Source organism: Ctenopharyngodon idella, chromosome 16 (assembly GCF_019924925.1).
Source record: "Ctenopharyngodon idella isolate HZGC_01 chromosome 16, HZGC01, whole genome shotgun sequence".
Classification (NCBI taxonomy): domain Eukaryota; kingdom Metazoa; phylum Chordata; class Actinopteri; order Cypriniformes; family Xenocyprididae; genus Ctenopharyngodon; species Ctenopharyngodon idella.
The window spans coordinates 17,847,131-17,860,960 of record NC_067235.1 but is presented as its reverse complement, the minus strand read 5'-3'; the positions used below and the strand labels follow the sequence as shown (position 1 = coordinate 17,860,960).

The 13,830-nt window shown below is 35.1% G+C and overlaps 1 protein-coding gene across 1 annotated transcript in view; it reads right to left on the bottom strand.

Moving 5' to 3' along the window:
• The window catches only part of col6a4a (collagen, type VI, alpha 4a), a 47,178-nt gene extending 34,065 nt beyond the window's left edge, over positions 1 to 13,113 (bottom strand). The window contains exon 1 of the mRNA XM_051865861.1: positions 13,058 to 13,113. The gene's annotated coding sequence lies outside the window, so the exon portion shown is untranslated. The remainder of the gene's footprint in view (positions 1 to 13,057) is intronic.
• Positions 13,114 to 13,830: the final 717 nt, after the last annotated feature.

Below are 13,830 nucleotides of genomic sequence, written 5' to 3'. Positions count from 1 at the left end.
ATACCACCTTGCTTTTTTTCTTATCAGTATGAAAGAGACTCAAAATACTCCGTCAATTTTGCACATACAATTGAGAGCTATACTCCATTTTAATCTGTGAAATATCTTCTTTTATTTGTGTACACTCAGAGTAAAAACAAAATGTTGTGCTTTTTGCAAAATAAAGAAAACTAACATGATGCGTGATCTGTCGTCTCCCTCTAAATGAAGTCCAATCTGATAGTTCTCAGAAAATGAACTGTAACTTAGTGAATACTAATCACAAAAAAAATAGACTTATGTCTAAAGAAACGTTGAAATGTCAGGTTTTAAATAGTGTAAATCAAATCGAAAACAAATATTCTCTGTTTATGTAATATGAATGAAAAGAGAGACATGTCAGAAGCCCGTGAGTCAGCTCATTATCCACTAATTCGGCCACGCCCACGGAGCGAGAGCTATTCAGATGCAAATTCTGAGGCAATACATTTATACATCGTCGCAATCATGTATTTATTATCTTCAAAAGTGTCTATCTGCATGTTATAGCCATGGTTAGCGATCTCTGGTAGCCTCTGTTAGTTCCTGGAATGTCACATGGTCTCTGTTAGTTCCTGGAATGTCACAGCCTCCGGCTGCAAGTATGAATTGAAAACACAGTATCCAGCGCTCATAGTGATGACAATAAATATTGAATAAATATTACTCCTCTGTATAGATAATTTACATAAACATATGAGAATCCATCAATATTTTTCCAAATGCGCATGCTTTTAAGCTAAAAGCCCTGATGGATGTTGTTTTGTCAAAGGTAACGACTCTCCGTTTTTCATATTCATAACTCCTGACGCATAGGCTAGTAACAAATTACGGTCACTATAAGAGTAAAACAGAGGTCAAAATGTGAAGCTTGAGTCTTAGATCTTTTTAATGATGTATAGTTTGTCAGCTGCACATTAACCTTTAGGCTATATAATAGAACAAATATAATAGCCTATATGAAATGCCATAGAGGTAACATAAATGTTCACAGAAATCATCAAAGAAATACATTATATTTTAAAGTATATTAAAATAGAAAACCATTATTTGGTTTGAGACTTGAGACTTCTTTTAAAAACATTATAATAGTAATGCGTCCAATCTTTTGACTGGTACTGTAATTTAAACTATAATAGGCCTATACAAAATTTTCTTCACATGATGTGCAATACGTGCATGCATGAGATCACAAAAATCATGGTTTTTTTTGTCAAGAGTGGACATTATATTAACGTATTCCTGTTATCAGCATGTTTTTTCACTTAGCCTACCTGACTGAAAGGACTCATTATGCGGGTCATTATGCAGGTCATTATGCAGGTCTTTGTCTTCTCAGGTGTGAATCACAGCATTATTCATTAAGATTAATTTCTCCATGCATACTGTGTTTCTTGACAAAAAGCATCTTACAAAATTTAAATCAATATATTGTTTTATATGAACGAGTAGGCAGGATAATTTTTACGTCACTTTGAAGCAAAAATTCTAGTTTACAACCTCCAATACCCAGAAGTCTTGTGAACACATATTTTGTATCTATTTTGTGGCCTTATTTCAATGACTTAAGTTTTTTGTTTTTTCAATAACCACGCATAAACGTTATTCCTTCAAAAATACAAACATGTACATACGTGTTCCTCACATATTATGGTAGCCTAGTTTGTGCTGAATACAGTGTTATGACACCTTTTCCATTAATATGTTTATGAACAACTGAAAAAAGCACAAATGTCAGGGCATGTCAAAACTTCTCCAGGGCCCCAAAAATCCTCAGACCCCAGAGGGTTAAAATGGACTCTTTCAAAGTGGAAAAGTGTTCTATGGCTAGATGAGTCCAAATTTGACATTCTTGTTGGAAATCACTAACGCCGTGTCCTAAAGAGGAGGGAGACCTTCCAGAATGTTATCAGCGTTCAGTTCAAAAGCCAGCATCTCTGATGGTATGGGGGTGCATAAGTGAATACGGCATGGGCAGCTTGCATGTTTTGGAAGGCACTATGAATGCTGACAGGTATATAAAGGTTTTAGAGAAACATATGTTCCCCTCTAGACAAAGTCTATTTCAGGGAAGGCCTTGTGTATTTCAGTAGGACAATGCAAAGCCACATACTGCAGCTATTACTACAGCATGGCTTTGTCGTAGAAGAGTCCTGGTGCTGAATAGGTTGTTTGCAATCACGTGGTTCTAGTGATGCGCGAAATTAATGTGGAGGGCAAGCAGTGAAAATTAGAATGGAAGAGATGGGGAAAAGTCCATACTGTGCTGGTTTAGAAAGATATAAACAGAAAATCACAACATACTTTGGACGTGAACCTTATGTTATGAAGAGGAGCGATTTTTCTACTGAATGGAAAGACTTGACTGCCATCGAGGAGGTAGATATATAGAATGTGAAGCTGCCGTCACACCATGTTCAGTTCTGGGTTTGTTTATATCGCGCTGCCTTTCTACTAGTGACGAAGGGCAGTATTTTTGATTGTCTGTCGTGATTGTGAAAAATGTCGCCATTGTAGATCATTTATGCTGAATCGAGAATTGCAACAGGAGCTCACATCATTGTTCAGGGAAAAAAACTGGATGGTGTAATATAATTTTCGCCTTTTCTATGTGTAAAAACACTAAGGGAAGCAGGTTGAGGACATGACGGGGAGACGCCGTATAGCAAATCTAATAATGTCACTGATTGAACCCACTCCCTATCACTCAATAAAATAATCACATTGCTGAGTGTTTTTGAAAGTGTTGTATTTTGTTTGGTTTAATAATTAACATTACATTTACGAGTATGACCCTCACTCGGCTTGTGAATGAGTATAACTTGCACGCAGCCACTTCAATACTGTTCACAAGCTTCTATGGGTTTGATTTTGGTTGTCATTTGTTGAAATAAATACAAAAAAAAAGTGTGTCGGTGTCTGTCATAGACTGTAAAAAAGGGTGTCTGTCCGCTGAATGCCCCTCTGATTCTCCTCCGTGGTCATATGGGAAAGTGAATATTTACAAAGAAAACATTAAAACTACAGTTACATTTACACCCTTCCAACAAAGAAATGGATCGACTTCTTTTAGCTTGTTGAACACATTTTTTTTTATTTGGACATTTTCTACCATATGACGGCTGAAGCAGCAGCGCGTGACACTGTTCTCACGGTAACCAGATCAACATTGTGAACGGAATTCTACAAAATTGAAGTGAAAACACCATATTATCATTCAATGGGATAAAATATCTTCTCTTCCCTGCAAACGATACCATGAAGAATGTGATTATCTAACCAAGTCAAAAACAAAAAAGGTAAGCAGGTATCCATATTCATTTCAGTATTGGCAGACGCAAAACGCTATAAAAGGTGACAACTTTTAAAGTTAAAAAACGATATAATTTACGTAAACGATAAAAGCTCATTGTGGCTTCTCAGTTTGATAGATTTGAGCAACCATAAACGACGCAAAACATAGGAATTTTGAGTTTGTGGTAGGATTCCTATATAGAAAAATCACTCCTTGCCCTCCAGCCGCATTTCGCGTGCAGCAATGACGTCATGTGCAAACAACCTATTGGCCTGCAGCTGTTCTGAAATATTCGGTGTCTGAGATTTTCGGTGACACTGGGCGGAGCTTACATGAATACTCACGAGTTTCCTGTTTTATGTTAAAGCGCCACTGAAAATTTTAGTGCACTGTCCTTGGATCACAGAACTCTTTTCGGTAACGTGATTGCGTTTCCGCGTCGAATGAAGTTAATATTCTTTTTTATTAATAACTGTTTATGTATGCTCAATAGTTTGTAGGTTACATGTGTCGTGAGATTTAATTTAGTAGTGATTACAGCCACTGGTGGTCTATCGTTAGGAAATGAGCCAATAGCCATCAAGTTTGTTTGTTTGTTTGTTTGTTTTAGTACAGCTGTTTTGATTTGATTTTCTTTTAGTTCGTTTGATAAGATAACTTGTATAAATGTATCTGTGGTGGCATAATAAAAGTTTCAGTTGTGATTATTTTGTCATTCCCTATTGCTGTCTCAGTTGATAGCTTGCATAACTTTAACCAGACATCATTATTATTAAAACACATTGAGAGTTAGGTTTATGTTCCGTTTATGTTTTTGACATGCATGAATTATGAATGAATTATCTTTTTCTGCAAAACACACAATGCTCTATATGAATAGAAACATGATGAGACAGTGATATTAGCTTCCCTGCAGCACTTTCACAAGGTTTTAGTTCAATTCTACAAGCTTTCCACAATTAAAATGTTAAAATTGAATTACAAGTGGTTAAACTGATCAGCTACGAAACTAAAGTTACTAATGCGGGTTTTATTTACAAATATTTATATGGAGAAGACATAATTGTCAAAAGTATGAGGAATATTATTGTTATGTGGATAATCAGACATACATACACTCTCCTGTGATTGTTCTGTCATTCTTAATTGCTTGCTCAGTTGGTAAATAATTTCAAAGGGACTTTATTAAATCCTAATGTGAAGTGTTATTTTTTTCATATTATTAGGAAACATTATCAATCTTTTTTCCCACAAAATGATGTATTTCATTGACAAAACATTTTAATGTGGAAAAACATGATGCACTGTGAATCAGGATTCAGTTTAACACAGTGTTGATATGAAACTATATGGAACTGAGATGCGAAATGATCAAACCTGCAGTAGATTCACAATGAAATGTTTTAGTTCTATTCTACGAGCTTTCCATAACAATTAAAGTGTTTAAATTTTAATTTTGTTTATTTAGCAGCTAAAATAATAGACCATGTAGTAATTTGCATATCTGTAATATCAAAGATGATAGTAAATAATGAGAGTAGTTTCATTTTGAATAACAAAGAGCAGCTGATTCTGTGATGAAATTTTATTCACAAACGAGGAGAAGTCATGACATACATAATTAGCAAAAACACTTGTATTTAAACACACATTAACATACTTTACACAGGGTCTTGGGATCCCAGACAAATGAAAGTTTGGTCTGCTCATGTGATCCCAGTGATACCAGCCTTTGCTACTGACACATTCAGTCTAAAATATATAATAAAATGACATTACAACAAACCTGTATTATTAAAATTTTTAATACACTGTGAAAAAGTGAAAAATTAAAGTGTCTGCTTTGTCTGGTGTACAGGGATATTTAATGGCAAAAGTCATCATCTTTGGAAACGAATCACGGTTATATTAGCTATAGACATAATATTAGTTATCACATGCATAATTCATCATGGCCTATTTGGATAATCATTAAACTATATTTAAAGTACATTAACATGTTTTCATGCATGTGTGCAATTTTGGAAACATAACACATATAACACTAGAAATTCAAGTCTACCCAGATTAGAAGTGCTTCTACAAACTAGGAAAGTTTACTGCTGCCTTCACCACAGGAGTTTACAATTAATATTATTACACTACCATACATTTCGGCAAACTTTTAAAACTATATGCATTAAAGACTTAAGGTAAAACAGAAACAACAAAAATAGGCTACTTAAAACGCTCGTTTAGTGAATCCTAACGACACCTCTGGCAAATCATTGGCTGTGTTCATATCAAACATAGCTAACACATGACACGACATAACACAATATAGCTTATATATAAAATATTGTGCATCAATAACAGTTAGAATATAAGCTTGACTTCGTTTAACACTGAAACATAGGCTAATTACCTTTAATGTAAGCCGAAGAGCGTGCACTAACATTTTCAGAGTCGCTTTAACACAAAACAGGAAACTCGTGAATATTCATGTAAGCTCCGCCCAATGTCACCGAAAATCTCAGACACCGAATATTTCAGAACACCTGCAGTCCAGATCTTACACCTATAGAGAAAAATACGTCAAAGAGGACCACAAACTCTTCAGCAGCTGGAAACCTATATCAGGCAAGAATTGGACCAAATTCCAACACCAAAACTTTAGAAAGTCATAACCTCGATGCCCAGACGTCTTCACACTGTTTTGAAAAGAAGAGGAGATGCTACACCATGGTAAACATGCCCCAGTGCCAACTACAGTAGTCAACATTTGAAGTGGATCAAAACCTTTCATCAAAGTTGTCCTAAAACCTTCTTCTTAGGACAACTTAGTTCTTAGGACAACTTTTATTAACTTTTTTGATCCACTTCAAATGTTGACTACTATATTTTGAGTCCTGTAAAAGGCATCAAATTTGAAATGAGCTCATTTTGTGCATAAAATTGTAAAATTTTTCAGTTTCAACATTTGTTATGTTATCTATGTTCTATTGTGAATAAAATATTGGCTCGTGATTTAAAAAGTCTTTTAGTTTTCATTTTATTCAAATTTAAAAAAACGTCCATTTGTGATACAAGTTCCCAGATCACTAATAAACATTGTCAAAAAATTAGATCCACTAATCACAAATTCTTCTGATTGAATAAATCACACAAATGTTGATATTCAGATAAAAATGTCAAAATGAAGAAAAGCATAACAATTGTGCTGAAATCTGTCTTTCAGTTTGTCTGCTACCCAAATGAAAACATAACAACAACCAAATAAATGATCTACTGTTACCATTGTACGGAGCCCCGCACATGACATGCAAGAAAAAAAATGTAATCGTGTGCACGATTTACTAATTTGTTCCCTCAATTTACTAAATCCTGCGCACGATTTACTATTTCTTTCCCTCGATTTATAAATCATGTGCATGATTTAGCCTACTTATTTTTTTCCTGCATGTCATGTCCGGGGCTCCGTACCATTGAGATAAACAAAAGTGCTTATTTTTTCCCGTTGAGCAATGTTCGTGTTGGACTGACAGCATAAAGCATGTTTCACACAAAGACCAGCTGTGAAATTTAAAGTCAAATGAGGGCCTGTCTAGACCATCAAGCTCTCATAGTCTAAGACCCAAACTCTTTCATGTGGGGAGAAGAAAGGAATACCAATCTGTTATTACCATGAAGAACACAACCTTAAACCTTAATGACCCAACAAGCACATAAATGTCAGACTTCTCATAGTTCCATGTAATGATTTCAGTTGCTAAGATTTTGTCTTATTCTGTTAAAGAAGCAAAAATAAATACAAAATGTAATAAATATTTAGATCATTTCTATCCTTTATGTGATGCCACACTCTGACTCCAGATGGCAGTAGTGGCACCACCAAACAAACTGATTGTTTGCAAACAGGTTTCAAACACTGACCCCCACCTGCCATTAGTCAAATAGCACATTCCATTCTAACTCATTGGTTGGAGAAAAATTCCTATGTTGAGCTGGTCAGGATGGGAGAGAGAGATAATGCTCAATAAATTTTTTTGTTCTTTTTCATGAATCAAATTCAGTTACATTCTGCTTTCCCATCTGTGAGACAATGGACACATCTGTGTCTGTTTGCTTCTATATATCTCTATTCATGTTTGTGAGCGGCCTACACAGACAAACTCACAAACGTGCCTGCCGTCCCAAAGCAAGAGCTCAAAGGAAATCACATCTAATCTGTATTCTGCTCTTTTTCTCTCATACTAAATAAAATGGTCTTCATGAGAGTCAAATTGTGTCCATGTCTAACAGAGCGACTTGCTTTATTACTAAATTCTTTCTAACACAACTCTTTCATTTATTTGTATTTTATTCAGTTGTTTGTTAAAATTATTTGCAAATGCTGCCAAGCATCTTCTTTCACTAATCCTTGAGCTTCGTGCCACCTGTTTAATTCATTTATGAGCTGTACAGTTTCTTTGATGTGGTCTACTGCTCTTGAAACACTTTTGCCTAAGTATAAAGAAGAGGAAATTAAGAAAAGATTTGGGTTTGTTAAATAAAAGCAAAAAGATGTTTTTCATCACAAAGAAAAAAAAATTATCTTACTTATTTTAGTAACTTACATAACTTACATAAAAACTTCTGCAAAATAAAGTCTGCACATTTAGATTTCTAAATGGTTCTCTCATCATTTTGATGCTCGAATTCACTGCAAACTGGTAACCACACTAAACCACACCGCTAGTTCAGGATGAAATACAGCACAGTGATCCAAAGAAAATGTCATTTTTTATGGTCGTTTTATGCCAAGTCAACAGTTTTGATGAAAAAGATTTAAAAAGAAAAACAAATAAAGTCCAAACTTTCCATAGAGAGTTTTAAACCCTACTGCGAGAACAGTGAAAAACAATGAGTGAAAAACCTGTTGTGGGGCCCATACATTTAAGGGTAACAGGAAAGGGGGATCAAATAATGTGCACATGGCAGTAATTAAACTGTGAAGACAGAGTTGACAAACTGAAAAAACCAAAGCGAGAGGCTATGACAGGTCACTTCACTGACGCAAATCTTTGAGTGCACATTCAATTCAAGCTTGTTTCCTGGCTTATGATCTCAGAAGTCAGGCCATGTTTGACACAAATATTATTAGGACAACATATCAAATGGATAAAATCATCCCATTACAATATTTCTCTAATTTGAGTAACTGAAAGCATTTAGACAGCTCTTTTAGGATATGATTATTTTATTTTTTAACAGTAAAGGACTGTTGATATCAAGTCCCTCATCATTATGTTATAATGTATTATTTATTTATTGATTTTAAAGTTAATCAATAACGTAGTCAATAATTTTATCCCTTAAAACTCATCTTTAATCACCAAAATGACATTTGTAAACTTTTTTCCTGTGAAAAAAAAAAAAATTCTTCATGCCTTCAAATAGCTTGAATGTAACTCTACACCCTTGCCTCATTTAGTATACACGGATCAATAAATATGCAAATTGGCCCCTCACTCAGCTTACTGAGGTCAGACAGCTGCCTTCTAAAGGCGGGTCCACACTGTGCGATTTTGGCCACGATTTGGTCGTCTGAGACAAATTTTGAGAATCCTAAAAGATTCTTATAATCCTAGACAAAAATCTGTAGTCTTTGACTGCTAGTTTGACATGTTCACCGACAGCCGATTAATGACCGTTGCAATCAAATTTTACTTCCGACGAAATTCTGGCAGTGTCAGAAGATGTCACAGACACCAGCGATTTCAAACCACAGGTTTGAGACTGTCTTTTTTTCACTGCAGTTTTAAGTAGAAAATACCCAGCAATGGTGTTGACATGAATTTGCACGTTTGTCTTAAAGCATTTTAAAAACACCACATAGGCATATAAACAGCATTAAAAATCATGTGGGGAGAAGAAAGGAAAACCAATCTGTTATTACCATGAAGAACACAACCTCAAACCTTAATGACCCAACAAGCACATAAATGTCAGACTTCCCATAGTTCCATGTAATGATTTCAGTTGCTAAGATTTTGTCTTATTCTGTTAAAGAAGCAAAAATAAATACAAAATGTAATAAATATTAAGATCATTTCTATCCTTTATGTGATGCCACACTCTGACTCCAGATGGCAGTAGTGGCACCACCAAACAAACTGATTGTTTGCAAACAGGTTTCAAACACTGACCCCCACCTGCCATTAGTCAAATAGCACATTCCATTCTAACTCATTGGTTGGAGAAAAATTCCTATGTTGAGCTGGTCAGGATGGGAGAGAGAGATAATGCTCAATAAATGTTATTGTTCTTTTTCATGAATCAAATTCAGTTACATTCTGCTTTCCCATCTGTGAGACAATGGACACATCTGTGTCTGTTTGCTTCTATATATCTCTATTCATGTTTGTGAGCGGCCTACACAGACAAACTCACAAACGTGCCTGCCGTCCCAAAGCAAGAGCTCAAAGGAAATCACATCTAATCTGTATTCTGCTCTTTTTCTCTCATACTAAATAAAATGGTCTTCATGAGAGACAAATTGTGTCCATGTCTAACAGAGCGACTTGCTTTATTACTAAATTCTTTCTAACAACTCTTTCATTTATTTGTATTTTATTCAGTTGTTTGTTAAAATTATTTGCAAATGTGCCAAGCATCTTCTTTCACTAATCCTTCAGCTTCGTGCCACCTGTTTAATTCATTTATGAGCTGTACAGTTTCTTTGATGTGGTCTACTGCTCTTGAAACACTTTTGCCTAAGTATAAAGAAGAGGAAATTAAGAACAGATTTGGGTTCGTTAAATAAAAGCAAAAAGATGTTTTTCATCACAAAGAAAAAAAATGTATCTTACTTATTTTAGTAACTTACATAAAAACTTCTGCAAAATAAAGTCTGCACGTTTAGATTCCAAATGGTTCTCTTATCATTTTGATGCTCGAATTCACTGCAAACTGGTAACCACACTAAACCACACCGCTAGTTCAGGATGAAATACAGCACAGTGATCCAAAGAAAATGTCATTTTTTATGGTCGTTTTATGCCAAGTCAAGTCAACAGTTTAGATGAAAAAGATTTAAAAAGAAAAACAAATAAAGTCCAAACTTTCCATAGAGAGTTTTAAACCCTACTGCGAGAACAGTGAAAAACAATGAGTGAAAAACCTGTTGTGGGGCCCATACATTTAAGGGTAACAGGAAAGGGGGATCAAATAATGTGCACATGGCAGTAATTAAACTGTGAAGACAGAGTTGACAAACTGAAAAAACCAAAGCGAGAGGTCATGACAGGTCACTTCACTGACGCAAATCTTTGAGTGCACATTCAATTCAAGCTTGTTTCCTGGCTTATGATCTCAGAAGTCAGGCCATGTTTGACACAAATATTATTAGGACAACATATCAAATGGATAAAATCATCCCATTACAATATTTCTCTAATTTGAGTAACTGAAAGCATTTAGACAGCTCTTTTAGGATATGATTATTTCATTTTTTAACAGTAAAGGACTGTTGATATCAAGTCCCTCATCATTGTGTTATAATGTATTATTTATTGATTGATTTTAAAGTTAATCAATAATGTAGTCAATAATTTTATCCCTTAAAACTCATCTTTAATCACCAAAATGACATTTGTAAACTTTTTTCCTGTGAAAAAAACAAATTCTTCATGCCTTCAAATAGCTTGAATGTAACTCTACACCCTTGCCTCATTTAGTATACACGGATCAATGAATATGCAAATTGGCCCCGTCACTCAGCTTACTGAGGTCAGACAGCTGCCTTCTAAAGGCGGGTGCACACTGTGCGATTTTGGCCACGATTTGGTCGTCTGAGACAAATTTTGAGAATCCTAAAAGATTCTTATAATCCTAGACAAAAACCTGTAGTCTTTGACTGCTAGTTTGACATGTTCACCGACAGCCGATTAATGACCGTTGCAATCAAATTTTACTTCTGACGAAACTCTGGCAGTGTCAGAAGATGTCACAGACACCAGCGATTTCAAACCACAGGTTTGAGACTGTCTTTTTTTCACTGCAGTTTTAAGGAGAAAATACCCAGCAATGGTGTTGACATGAATTTGCACATGTTTGTCTTAAAGCATTTTAAAAACACCACATAGGCATATAAACAGCATTAAAAATTTGATTTAAGTCATAAATTGATTTTGGAAATAGGTAACATGCTACTAGATCAGGCATCAAAAACACATTATCATGCATGCCACAACTGGAACATGGACAGAGGTGTAAAGTCCAGGTTCAGAAAGTAAAAGTCCTCCTCAGTATTTTGTTCCAATCATCTGGATTTGCTCATTAGCACAGTTTTTTCAGCCAGGAGGTAGAACTAATTAGTGAAATCAGCTGGCTGAGTTCATGGGTGGCATAAAAATATGGCAGGACTTTTATTTTCTGACCCCTGGACTTTACACCTCTGTCCATGTTCCAGTTGTGGCATGCATTATAATGTTTTTTGATGCCTGATCTAGTGGCATAGTTGTATAATATAAACAATATGGATGAAGGCACAGAGAATACCAAAAAAAATGTATGTCAAAACCAAACTTTTCAACACCATGCACTAGATCTGGCTCCAATCAACAGTTACTTTCCTCGGTAATGGACCTCGGCCATGAATTGTATTCCCCAATGGGAAAGGTTTGATTACTGACAGATATGAGGCAATGCACAACACATCTTATGGTAAACACATGGGTTTGATACTCGGATTTATTTTACATACTGACCCATGTGCATATAACACAGCTGCATGTTACATATAAACAATCTACGGTCTCGTGTTTTTTGTTTGATCAAGCATGATGACAGAATAGAGCATATGGATATAATCATCTCTCCAGATGTGCAATTATGTTGGGTTCTAAAACCCAATCCTTAAATCCAAGAGCAAATTTTTGGCCTTCATACACCAAATTAACTAACTAACAAACCAAAACATTAGAAGCTCCTCTGAACACCTTAGTTACCAATTAGGATCATTCTAGTCACCACTCAATGTAACAAGATTAACAAATGAAGAATATATTTCGTATGCGAGAAGCTTCAGTTATGTGCCTCAGGAACTGTTGCAATAACACTTCATTTCCCCCTCATTTCCAAAATGAGACCAGGTCCATATCTGATTGGCGACACTGCTATGCAAGCCTTCAGGACTGAAGGAAATTCCTGCTAGTGCAAAATCTTAGAGCATTCCTGAACAGGCAAATACATTATATTCATGCAAGCATGGGACATACAACAGACATATCCCACCAAAGTCGATTGAATATGTAGATGTTGATTTCAGGTTTATTAACCACATATCAACAGAGCTCAAAACATTTTGCCAACTTTTTCAGCAGCTTCCAGGAGTATTTTCACCCAATTCATCACATTTGATTTGAACCAAAATATAATTGAAAATCAGAAAAAAATACCAAACTGTTATGTCATCATTGAATGTTCCCATTATAATTATTATTTATTATACCACTATATAACACTAACTCCCGAAACATAAATATTGAAACATTTTTAAAGACAATTTTAAATAAAAAAAATGCCAAACAGAGAGATTTACGCTGATATAAACTACCCGCGGTTTCCAAAGTTACCTTAAACTCTCATACCTCTTAGCCTTCTCCACACACCACACACCCACACGACAACCCCGCAACTCTTACTAAAAAACTCAGATATTTTCAAAAACACAATGATGCAGCTTAATGTCTCAGCATACAAGAATGAAGCGCGTGTACTTACTGTGCATCTGTCGGTGCACGAGGAAACAATCCCACTGCACCAACGCATCTGTACACGGATGGTGTGACCACTCCTCAGTGAACCCCCTCCCCCGCCATATCTTCATTTTTTCTCATGCTTTAATTAATTTCTACACTGAGTTCTTAAACATATTTTGGAATATTATTTTCCATCTATTCAAAAATCATAATAATAAACAAATTCTCATCAGTGTTTTTTTTTTTTATTGGGCTCAGAACACAGAACAGTTATAAACTTTTATTGTTCATATTTCATTTTATGAGGTGAATGAAGCTCCAAATGCAACTGACCAAACATATAATAAAAAAATAAATATTATAGTACATTAGTGATTGTACTTTATAAGATTATATTGAATTAGCCCATCAACATTCATTATAGATCCCATAACATCAAATTGGAGTTCTGTGGCTTGTAATCCAAGCATTAGAAAAGTATTACACTTCTGTATTGTGCCGTTTTGCTCAGATCCAGCTGAATTTGAGGATGCAATGAAAAACAATAACATCTCTTACAGTTTTTTTCAACTGCTTACACACAAAATCATTACTTGTCACACAATTTCTGAAAGCTGACACTCAAACAGCAGAACCACACACCAAATCTGCAAAACCACACACTAATTCTTAGCCTTTGACTCATTTTTCAATTTCATAAAACACTTTTTGCAAAACACAACACACAATTCTCTATATAACACACAAAAATCTAACAGGAAGTATCTTGATTTCCTTTTTCAAACACAACCAATC